This window comes from Eschrichtius robustus, chromosome 3, assembly GCF_028021215.1.
Source record: "Eschrichtius robustus isolate mEscRob2 chromosome 3, mEscRob2.pri, whole genome shotgun sequence".
Classification (NCBI taxonomy): domain Eukaryota; kingdom Metazoa; phylum Chordata; class Mammalia; order Artiodactyla; family Eschrichtiidae; genus Eschrichtius; species Eschrichtius robustus.
Genome location: NC_090826.1, coordinates 6,652,472 through 6,664,889, shown reverse-complemented (window position 1 = coordinate 6,664,889; position 12,418 = coordinate 6,652,472). Strand labels below are relative to the sequence as shown.

The 12,418-nt window shown below is 41.1% G+C and overlaps 1 protein-coding gene across 4 annotated transcripts in view; it reads left to right on the top strand.

The window, feature by feature from the left end:
• RERE (arginine-glutamic acid dipeptide repeats) overlaps positions 1 to 12,418 on the top strand; it is a 419,954-nt gene that overhangs the window by 216,972 nt on the left and 190,564 nt on the right. The gene's annotated exons all lie outside the window — the stretch shown is intronic.

Here is a 12,418-nt window from a genome sequence, read left to right as displayed (position 1 = left end):
TTATTTTTCTTGTGGGTCTTCCTTTGTTTGTTTTTTAAATTAAAACATATTGCAACAAAATATTTAAGACAGCAGAAGAACCTTTTTATCTCTGTTTACTGAAAAGTATGGCTTCTGTTTGATTTAGTATTTAACAGATAAATATTGATATGGGCAAATACTTCAGTGTTTGTTGCTGATGAAATAAAACATTTGATAGCCACGTAGACAAAGAAAACTTACCCAGATAAAAATTAGTCCACAGTCACAGATGGCATGTCTGATCCTAACCATCAGCTTTTATTTAGTTTTTTATTTAGAATTAAAAAAAAATTTGATTAAATTAATTAATTTATTTTTGGCTGCGTTGGGTCTTCGTTGCGGTGCACGGGCTTCTCACTGTGGTGGCCTCTCCTGTTGCGGGGCACGGGCTCTAGGTGCGTGGGCCTCAGCAATTGTGGCTCACGGGCTCTAGAGCGCAGGCTCAGTAGTTGTGGCTCACGGGCCCAGCTGCTCCGGCGGCACATGGGATCCTCCCGGACCGGGGCCCAAACCCGTGTCCCCTGCGTTGGCAGGTGGATTCTTAACCACTGTGTCACCAGGGAAGCCCTTCAGCTTTTAAATATGCTTTTTAATATGCTTTTGCTCACAAGACATCCTGGGAAGTGAGGGGGATGGCTCTGTGCCAGCCTTTCTTCACCATGGAAGGAAGAGTACGGAACTCATTTGATTGACAGTGGATCTCGGAAGTCTGGTTTATATTAAAGTTCAGTATTGTTATTACTGTCCTTCTATAATTATGCAAACTGTTTTTAAGAAACATTATTACTTATTGACAGATTCTGTTCATATCCAGATAGAATATTAGGGTTTCAAATTTTATTTGAGACCAGGGTTTGAAGGTTTATGTCATAACCTAAACTAATGTGCTATGTATTATTTGCTCTTAGTTCAGTTGCTACATTTCTGGCTAAATTATTATAAAATTGTGATTTCTGCCCCTCCAGCTCCTTTTCACACATGCTTTGTTACAAATGAAGTAGTACACCACAGCTGTTAAATCTGGTTTTTGTCTTCACTAGTTGACCATGGTGTTTTTGTTGTATCTTACTACCCAGTGGCATACACACTTTATGTAATTTGTTGCGAGTACACACCCCTGCTCATTTATTTTATTTTGCTTGTGATCATGATTAAGTAATTTCACTTCACTGAGAGGTAGATTGCTCTTATGGAAAGAGCAGGCAGCTGGCTTCTGTTTTCAATTCTGCTATCTGTGCTTCCTAGGTGTTACTTCAGACAAGCTACTTCATGTTTTAGAATGTTAGTTTCCGTCTGTCTGTCAAATCGAGATAATAATACTTTGTCTTGCTTACTTCATAGTGGGGTTATTCTCATGTGAGAATAAAAAGAGGTAATATAGCACTTTGGAAATTTCGCAGTGGTCTACAAATGTAGGAGTGTCTGTTATGTCGATTGGCTGTGTATAATAAAAACCCAAATCACAGTAGTAAAAAGTCTGTATTCTCATATAAAACAAGGTGTTTTCCAAGGTGTGCCATCTCCAGAGTTGAGAGAGTGCCCATGATCGTCAGGTATCTAGTTTCCTACAGTCTGCACCATTGTCGTTAGTGCATGGTTTCCGTTCTCAGGGTTTCCTCATGGTCACAGATGGCCAGTGCAGCCACAGTGGTCAGGTTCACGTTCTAGGCCAGTGTCACCGGAATCGTAGTCCGTGGACTGAACTGTCTGTTACTAGGCCACCGCGTACTGAGTACAGAAGGTAGCCGTTTAGAAACTTTTATAACCATTTGACACGGCCACACCATTTTATTTGTGTTTTTTATAAAAGTATTACTCTGCAATGGATTGGGAGAAACTGGTTCTCCACTCTAGCCAGGCAGCTGAAAGAGGAGGGCCCATTCCAGAGCTTTGCTAGGACCCCTACCCAACAACTTCAGTTTAGGTAGATCTTCAGGGGAGCTGGGAGTTGGTTTTGGCTGTGTTCCAGTAATATAGGGGTTCTATTATTAAGGAAAATGGGGAGAGTGGAGGTTGAGTTAGGCAACCAGCAATCTCTGCCACAGTTGGACGTGTCTGAAACTGTAGTACAGTTCAGCACAGAATCAGATCCACAAATGCACCCAGTTCCTGAGTAGTGGTGACCCAAGGCACTGCAGCCATTTCTGGCATTAGGAGACTTACTGCATATCTCAGGTGGAAAAGCATATTGAGAATGCTAAAAGCAGAGTATAATGATGTAAGAGATTATATGGTTGTCATTTGTAGAAAAGAACATTTTCAACAGATTTTGAATTTCCTTATATTTTCATAACTTAGAACCAAATTTGTGAATTCAGTTATGTTTAGTTACAGTTCCTCGTCTTAAACCAACATGAATTATCTTCTTGCAAATATCGTTGTTTGATTCTCCTAGGGTAAGATGTAGAAGTAGGACTCTTTACAAAGATGACTTTTAAAAGGTACCTTTTTATTGGTTTGGAATTGGCATGATCCTCTTTTGTATGTTATAGTGCATACCAGTATGTGTGTTTGTAAATGCAAGTGCATACAGGGTGGAAGCTGTAGGGAGGGTTTTAAGAGACAAGTTTAGGGCTTCCCTGGTGGCGCAGTGGTTGGGAATCTGCCTGCCAATGCAGGGGACACGGGTTCGAGCCCTGGTCTGGGAAGATCCCACATGCCGCGGAGCGGCTGGGCCCGTGAGCCACAATTACTGAGCCTGCGCGTCTGGAGCCTGTGCTCCGCAACAAGAGAGGCCGCGACAGTGAGAGGCCCGCGCACCGTGATGAAGAGTGGCCTCCACTTGCCGCAACTAGAGAAAAGCCCTCGCACAGAAACGAAGACCCAACACAGCCATAAATAAAAAAAATAAATATAAATAAAAGACAAGTTTATTAGAATGAAGTGGCTTGTTATTTAGCTGAATTTTGTTTGTGTTTTCCAGTTTTAATTTCATTGTCCTCTTTCATTGAGAAGAGGAAGTATGGTAAAATGTCTTCACTATGAGTGTAATACTTTACATTGGCATTGCAATATTTTTTCCTATTATAAAAGTCTGTGTTTCCTTCCAGTGAATTAAGCCCTTGTGTATTAAACCCTCTTATTGTGTAGCATTTGATACTAAGCATGAGGAAGAGATTTAAAAAAGAATGATAGTTGCATCTTTAAGAGAAAATCAGAGTTCTTACCTGCAAATGTTTGTGAGGGTGCAGGGCATAAGTAAATGTCTTTAAAGTAGCTAAAAAGCAGTGTAGTTGCCATGGTATGTGTGCATTGCTGAGAAGGCTCAAAATGATGGAACCTGTCCATCGGGAAGGTTAAAGAGGAGGTGTCCTAACGAACTGGTGAATTTGGGGTTGGCTTTTACAGATAGGTGTGGTGGGAGGGAGAAGAAAGTGGGCTCTAGGTGGAGAAACTCTTACCACTAATTGCTGGTTCAGAGTAGTTCTCATCGTATGGATACTTTTTAGTCACAGTGGCTGGATTCGGATGTAGGATGATGATAGGCAAGGCCCGTTAATTGACTTGTATAGACAGTTTTGCATTGAAAATAGATGATTGTGCTTGGCTTTTCATCCAAAGGTACTAGTTGGCATTTTTGTTTTTCCTTTAATCAGTGAAGGTAGTGCTGATGGTGGTTTGCCGTTCACTGTCAGTGGGAAAATTTATCTTGGTCGCAGATGGTCAGTGGCTGCCGGGAAGGTCAGGGCTTTTCTTGCTTTTAAGACCATCTGGTTTTTTTTGACCATCCCGTTTGAAGCATATGTACCTTTTCCTCTTGTTTTATCCTAGAAAAGCCTCTTCACACCACCAAGTTATTCACAGAGAAAAACTTGCCTTAGCTGCCTGCCGGCACAGGTGGCTTGATCTTTACTTTCTTGCCGCCCTGTGGAAGTTGGGACAAGACGTAGTGGATCTGATGGCAGCACCACGGGACTCTTGGCAGCCCTCTCTTCAGAGTCTCGGTTGGAAGAGGTCCAACTGGCTTTCTCCTTTACAGTGAACAAACATTTGGGAAACTCTGCTCAGTTCCTAACATCTGAAATAGCTGAATAACTTTCAGTTGCTCCAGACACTGACAGAACAATACAGTTGAGTCGGGATGGTTTGGAGACTAATTGGTTGGCAGCTCTTTCTACTCAGCAGTTCTTCAACTGTTCCAGAAAAAGAAACTGCTGGAGGATTCTGGGTGAGCATGTGGTCAGTGGGAGGGAAGCAGCAACTGTGAATTAGCATGGCTGAGGAGACTGCAGGTGTGGGAAGTCAAGGAACCTTAGTGACTTAGTTAAGTGGAGGAAATGCAATTTGAGGACTAGGTTTTCCAGACTAGCGAATTAACAGTGTGTTTACCCTGCTGCCTGGAAGCATTGCCTTCATAGTTCCTTCTAAGTGTGAACTAATTAAGATGAGAAAAATTTCAGCTTTTACTTTGGAAAGCTTAAAGGCGTGGTTTATGTACTTTCTGCAGCAGCAGCAGAATCAGAATTCCAGATCGACTAGCTTGGCCTTAGAGTGACTGACGTGCAGGCTTCAAAGCAGTTCACCTTTCCCGCTGTCCTCAGGGCTCCTCTGGCTTTTTGCTTCAGTCTGTACAGTTTCATGAAACTTGTTTCATGAGTTAATTTACCTCCCTGAATGGATATGAAACTTCTTAAGGGAACGAACTGTGTTTTAAACATTCCTGATATTCTCTGTGGTCCCTGGTACTGTGCGTTGTGGATTGTAGGCTGTTTATTGATTTGATGGATTTGTTCTCTGCCTTTGAGTTACTGGCTCCTCATCTTTCAGGTCTCAGCTCAAGTGTTGCCTACTCCAGACGATTTTTCTGACTACCTTATCCATGGCTTCAACCTCTTTCCTACTTAGTCATTCTCTAAGATGTTGCCCAGTCTTAATATCTTTATTGTTTTTATGACACTGATCATCACCCAAGATTACCTTGTTGGTTGACAGGCAGACCTCGGTGATACTGTGGGTTTGTTTCCAGATCACTGCAGTAAAGCAAGTACCACAATAGAGTCACACCAATTTTTTGGTTTCCCAGTGCATATAAAAGTTACGTTTACAATATACTGTGGTCTAATAAGTGTGCAATAGCATTATGTCTAAAAAAATACATACTTTAATTAAAAAATACTTTATTGTTAAAAAATGCCAGCCATCACTCGAGCCTTCAGGGAGTCATAATCTTTTTACAGTAGCAAATATAAAAGATCACAGATCACCATAACGAATATAATAATAATGAAAAGGTCTGAAATATTGCAAGAATTACCAAAATGTGACACTGAGACGTGAAGTGAGCAAATGCTATTGGAAAAATGACACCGATAGACTTGCTTGATGCAGGTTTATCACAGCCTTAATTTGTAAAAACAAAATGCAATTATCTGCGAAGTACAGCAAAGAGAAGTGCAGCGAAACAAGGTATGACTGTATTTTTTTTTCCTTTCCCCAATAGAACACTAGAATTTCCTCAATAGTTTGCTTGTTTTCCCTTCCCCAATGGAACAAAAGCTCTTTGAGGACAGAAACCTCATTTGTCTTATTCTGTGACTGTTACAGGATCTAGCACTCAGTTAGGCATTCAGTACATAGTCACTGAATGAATGAGTGAACGAATGAAAATGTTAGTAAATATTTTGCAATTTAGCCAACTCGATTTGGTTTTTACCTGGGGCTGTGGTTTCTTAAGCTGCGTTCTGAGGTGGTGCATTTGGTGGTTACCAGGGAAGATGGTCAAAGGGAGGCTGGCTCCATGAGAGAAGCTCTGGGCCCCTGTTTCTACTTGAAGGATGATTTGGATTTCAATTTATAAAGGTTTTGTTTGGAAAAGAGAAATAAAAGGCCCATCTCTACCTTACGGCATCTGTGCATCTTGACCTCTACTTTAACTGATGTTGCTTAGTTGCCATTTCATGTTGCTGAGGGAACCTGGCACAGATTATCTTTTTACCCTGGACCGCATTTGCTGGTTGCTCAGGGATGGGCGTTTTTCTGGATCAGGTGTCACACCTCATGCAGTCAGGGGTAGGCTCTAGGCCAGAGTCACGTAAAACAAAGCATGGCCACCTAAAGGGACTGGAAAGGGCAACTGCCCTTAGAGGAGGGCATAGGAAGGGTGGGTCTGGGGACTTCTCTAGCTCAGGTACCTTACAGGGGCTTCTGGTGAAATTTTAAAGAGGCAGACATGTTTCTGAAAAAGAGAAGTACTGGAATATGTCAGATTTGGAGGTTGGATGGTCTTTTTTTTCCTCAAGTGAAATGAGGATTTTTAATGACTTATTTTAAATTACCCCAGCGTGTTACTTTCTTGTCTTAAATGTTTCTGTACAGTTCAGCCAACATTCATTCAATGAATACTGTGTATGTAATAGGAAGTCCATTGTGTAGGAGGAAAAAGATACGAATTAGTCTCCCCCTCAAGAATGGTCAGCTCCAAGGGGTTGGGGGAGGGAGGGAGATGCTTGCCTATTTGTTTATTGCTATAGACCCAGGGCCATACAGTTTCTGGCACATAGTAGGAGCTTAATAAGTATTTGTTGAATGTAAAAATATGAATAAAGTATGGCCTCTGCGCTCAAGTGGTTCAAGAGGAATAGGGAGGGATCACTACACACTTGAAGAGAGTGGGGCTCGGAGAAGCGCGAGAGCGCTTTCCATGGGTAGGACTTGGCAAGGGTACCCCAGAGTGGTAGCTTTTGAGCTGAGCTTCGAAGGGTTGGAAGGATTTTTTTTTTCTTTCTTTTTTATACATTTATGTATTTATTTTATTTTTTTTGGCTGCATTGGGTCTTCGTTGCTGTGCGCGGGCTTTCTCTAGTTGCAGCGAGCAGGGGCTACTCTTCGTTGTGGTGCGCGGGCTTGTCATCACGGTGGCTTCTCTTGTTGTGGAGCACGGGCTCTAGGCGCGCGGGCTTCAGTAGTTGTGGCACGCGGGCTCAGTACTTGTGGCTCTCGGGCTCTAGAGCACAGGCTCAGTAGTTGTGGCGCACGGGCTTAGTTGCTCCACGGCATGTGGGGTCTTCCCGGACCAGGGCTCGAATCCGTGTCCCCTGCATTGGCAGGCGGGTTCTTAACCACTGCGCCACCAGGGAAGCCCTGGGTTGGAAGGATTTTGACGGGAAAACAGAAAAGCGTTTTAGGACACAAGATAGAGGCAAAATATTTTTGTTGAATGTTGGGGTCTAGCTTGGTTTGGTGAAGAGAGCGGTCAGAGATAGAGCTGGAAAGATATGCCTGGCTTTGAAAGTCACGCTGAGAAACTGGATTAGTTGTTGGGGAACCATGGATGGTATTTTTTTTTTTTTTTTTTTAACCAGTTGAGTACGCGATCAGAATTACGCTTTAAGAAAACTAGAGTTAGAGATAGAAGAACTTATTAGGAAGACACGGGTGACAGGATGGCCAGGATTTCCTGCTCATTGACTAGCTGTTGAGTGTGTGAGAGAAGGTGGTAAGGAATCCTTTAAGGTTTATGAGACCCAAACACTGGGAAAGGGATTTGTTCCATCAGAAGCTGTGGCATTTGTTATGAGTGTGAGAAAATAATTTAATGCTGAGTTTTGTTTTACTTGTTTATATTTCAAAATTGTTCTTGAATTTTAGTTTCCTGGCCTGTGTTCTTACTCCAGGGATGTGGTTCTGATCAATCTGTTGTCTGTTAACGCGCTCAGCAGCTATTCATTCCTTTGGTAGATTCCTGTGACAATCCCAGCTGCTTTCTTATATCTTGTCTCTATTTCCTCATATACATTTTCTAATTTAGTTCTTTTGGTTTGGTTGCTATTTTGTATTTTAACTAGAAACCACATAATTACGAAATGTATAAATTTGTGAACATTGGTAAAATACATCCTTTATCTGTTGCCCATAGTGCATCTGCAGCATCTGGTCTCCAGCTGAAATCTGCCTGAGAAATGAAGTTCATTTACTTTATCATGATGAGACTTGTCCTTCAGGTGTGCTCCCCTTTTCCTGAGTTTCCTCATTCGGTTACCAGAGCTTTTAGCTGATGCCGTTTCTTAGGCAGAAGGCAGGTGAGGTCTGTTAGTGGTTTCTTTAAAAACAAAAACCAAAAAACAAAAACCTCCTTACTGTAAATCACAAATACAAACAACCACACAAAGCCTATGTATAGCTTAATGAATTGTAATGTGTAACTACCTCCCAGGTGAAGAAACAGGACTTTGCCAGCCATCTCCCAGTTCCTCTGCAATGACAGTCCCCTCCTTCCTTACAAAATTAACCACTGCCCTGACTTTTAAAGTAGTGATTTCTTCATGTTCTTTTATAGTTCTATCTCCCAAGCATGGATCTCTGGATACTACAGTTTAGTTTTGCCTATGATCTTATAATCTGTGGTCCCCCCTCCCCGCCCTTCATTCATCCCTTTATTTTCTTAACACTTTATTGAAAAAGCCAAGCCATTTGACGTGAAGTATCTCCCACAATCTAGATTTTGTTGATTGCTAGTGCAGTAAAGATGTGCCTCTGTCTACTGCATTTCCTGCACATTAATAGCTGGATCCAGAGGCTTGTTCAGGCTTGAGTCTGACCCATTTGGGCAAGATTACAAATGGTGTAGTAAACTTTTACCAGAGGCGTGCCGTGTCTGGTTTTTTTTGTTGTCGTTTGTTTGTTTTTTCTCCTTTCTCTTCTGGATTTTACTACCTGTATCCATTAATTCCTTGGGTGTTGCAAAATTATGAGATTCTAATTCTACCATTTCATTTTCACTTATTAGCTAGAATAATTCATATGGCAGTGCTTCCGGTCATCTTCGATTTGCCTATCCAGTTGTACCGTTTATTTAGGAAAGACAGGATAAAAGCTTGATTCTTTCTCTTTACCCACTTTTCAAATAATGCGTTGGGTACCCTTAAAGATATTGATGGGTTTCAAATAATTGCAATTCTTAATCCTTATTGAAGCCCAGATTGTTCCATCGCTGGCTGCTGGGAGCCTCTCCAAGTTGGCTTCTAAGTCCTTTGATATGACCCTAGTGGTCTAATGTCCTTGCTATCTGTATGTCTAGCTGCTCCATCCCCATCTTGTGCATTTCCACAGCAGAGCGGAATCACCATTTCTTCTAGACTCCATGGTTTCTTTTAGTGAGAAATGATATTTCAAGAGCACATTCTGGGCTGTTTGGGTCTCATTTCTACTGGATTGGTCATTATGTCTAGATCTTTGGATTTTGATAAATTACATGAAAATTTCTAAGATTTCAGTGGACAGAGCTGGGAAACATTATTATAGTGATACTTGATCAATCATACTGATATTTCTTTTTTTTAATGCATAGACTTTTAAATTTTTATTTTATTTATTTTATTTTTGGCTGCGTTGGGTCTTCATTGCTGCGTACTGATATTTCTAATTCAAAATCAGAATTACGGAGTTTTTACCTCATCTGTATTCCATCTGTATCTTTTACACAGAGACTGCTGATCCTCAGGGACACAGGAGTGACAAAATTAGAATATCCTGTCATTATTTTCTTTATCTCACCTTACCCAAACAGCTGTCTCAGAGTAACAGTATTAATACCACGCTCACCAATTATGATTACTGAAGAGTATTTTAAAAAAAGTTTTGTTTGTGCTCTCCCTGTGCTTCCCCCATGTTTTAAATGATAGTATCGATACTATGTCTACATTTTCAGATTTCATAACTAGTACATACTATAGTCTCTTCTCTTTAGCCCTTATTTGGTCTTAGTTCTCCAAGTAACTCTATATTTTATCTTTACCACTAGTGCTTATATAGATGTCTCTCTAGTCATCTTAGTTGTCTGGAGGAACTATAGTCCCCGACTTCTTGAATGCTTATAACAGGTTGTTTGTGCCCTTACACTTGCGGGTCAGATTTGCTGGCTAATGTTTTCTTTTCTTTCTTTCTTACTTTAAAAAATTGAGGTATAATTGACATACAACATCCCATTACTCTCAGGTGTACAGCATAATGACTCGATATTTGAATATATTGTGAAGTGATCACCACAGTAAGTCTTGTTAACAGCTGTCACCATACGTAGTTACAGAATTTTTTTTCCCTTGTGATGAGAACTTCTGAGGTCTACTCTCAGCAACTTTCAAATGCGCAGTACAGTATTACTAACTATGGTCACCATAACATGTTTTCTTTCCTTGAGTGCCTTAAATACGCAACAACATTTTCTTCAGGCGTAAAGCACTGATGTCAAAGTCTGTTGAAAATCTAATTATCTTTGTTTTATAATTCACATACTGTTTTTTCCTAGATGCCTGAAGAAATTTTTTTTTCCTTTGAAGTCCAGTAATTTTAGTGGGAAGAATGTGTCTTAATTTGGATCTTCTGGATTAGTGTGCTTAAGTATATGGCGTGCTCTTGAAGTGTGAAGTTTCAAATCTTTTCATTTCAGGAAAATATTCTTGAATTGCAGTGTTTGTTCTTACCCTTAGATTTTAGTGTTTGTTCTTATCCTTAGATTTGGTTTTCTTTTCCAGGAGCTTCTGCTGTCTGTATGTTAGTTGTTCCTTGCCTATCTTTAACACTTGTCACTTTCTCCTGAATCCTTTTTGTTTTTTATTTCTTTTTTGACTTTAAAATTTTCTTCTTTTCACCTTCTCTTTCTCATAAGGCATTGCTAGCTGTGTTTATTCACTCTTGTATTCCTTCTGGTTTAGTCTTCATTTCTAAAATAATTTTTGTCTGACATTTCACGTCTGAGTTTTCCTGTGTCTGATACGTATTGCTTTCTAATGTCTTGTATCATTTACTTAATAATATCTTTTAGCTTGTTTTGAAAGAGTGCATTACAGTTTTGGTGGGGTGTGTGTGTGTATGTGTGTGTGTGTGTGTGTGTGCGTGCGCGTGCACGCAGGTGTTGTTTTTTTGCTGTGCTTTCCTTGTAGGGATACGATCCTGCTCCTCCCCCCCCCCCCCCCCCCCGTTAGTAGCATTGTATGAGGTTTAACCTCAGTACTTTTGCTTATTTTTATGCACATTTGATTTTCTTGAACGTTTAGAAGGAGGTGTGTGTGGTTCATTCAGAGTAGTTTCTTGTAACTTCACGGAGCCCCCTCTTCGGTTGTTACGTGATGTTAAAGATATGGTGCTTGCATTTTGTGAGTTCCTGACTCTGTTCCCGTCGTTCACTTTCATTTGACCCTTCTTTTTCCTTTACTCTCTTGTTCCTGTTCCGCTCAGTCTGTGCTCCGTTCCCTGTAGTTTCTCCTCTGTTGTGGGGCATTCTCCTGGAAGGGAGCTGTGGTGAGTTTTTAGAGTTCACCCGTGGTTAGACTACTTAGCCTTTTCTGGTCCCCCTGTACTAACTTGCATCCCCATGGACAAAAACCCCTGCAGTCGCAAGCTGCTGTTAGCACATTGGCCCACCTCCATGCTTATTAACGATTTTGAGATCCTCCTGATCGTCGGTGTGAGAGGTACGGCATGCCTTCAGTTTTCTCCCCTACAAATGCTGACAAGCACAGGCCTTTCCATTGCTGGTGGTCTGTGCCCCGCACCTGCTTACACCTGGGGATTTGTGAAGATACCTTGTTTCCGCATTCTGTTTTGTTGTCAGCGGGAGCTTGGTTTGACTCTCTCTAGTTGATCTGTTTTTATGGTGGTGAGTCAGGAAGATCTGTAAACTACGCTGCCATCCTCCTAGAATTCCTGGTATCTTACTCTTTATTGAAATGGTTTTCTACTAAGCCTAGGATCACAAACACGTGAATTCTTAGTGTGACCTGCTGTTTGTCATGGCTGCCACCGTTTCTGTATAAGCCCTGAGGGGAGGGGCAGGTACAGAAGACAAGAAAGAAGGAACAGTTTATCAATTACCGGCTGAGTTTGGTCCCCTAACCCCATGGAGTTTCCCCACGTAGTGGTCCGGGCCATGTCAGAGGCATGGATGCTCAGTGTTCTTCTAAACTTTTTTCTAGTCCAGGAGAAGCTTGAAGTCCTGTCTCCATAAACAGATGCTCAGATCGACATGTGAAATCTCACCATTGGTGGTGAGAAGATGCTGCTCGCCCCCGGCCCCACATGTATGTGTTGAGAGCTTTGCGTCTCCCCTGTTGGTTCACCCCTTACGAGGTGACTTCAAACATACTAACTTTCCAGAAAAATTTTATTTTGAGCAAAAGGAGCAGCTGGTTTAGTGACTGGAATTGTAGGTTTGAGGAGATGTTTTGTATGATTATTTGTGGATTATACATTTATCTGAGGCAATGTATCAGCACACAATCATAGCTGAGATTTTTTACATGTTTCACAAACATAAACATTAGACATTACAAGTGTCACAACAATTCAGTCTGTATGCATGCATATTAAATAAGTATACATTTATAAAATATAGTTGCATAATTCAGACGGGAAAACCTCAAAAAGTGTAACCATCAGTCAACATTGCTCCTGATTTTATGTA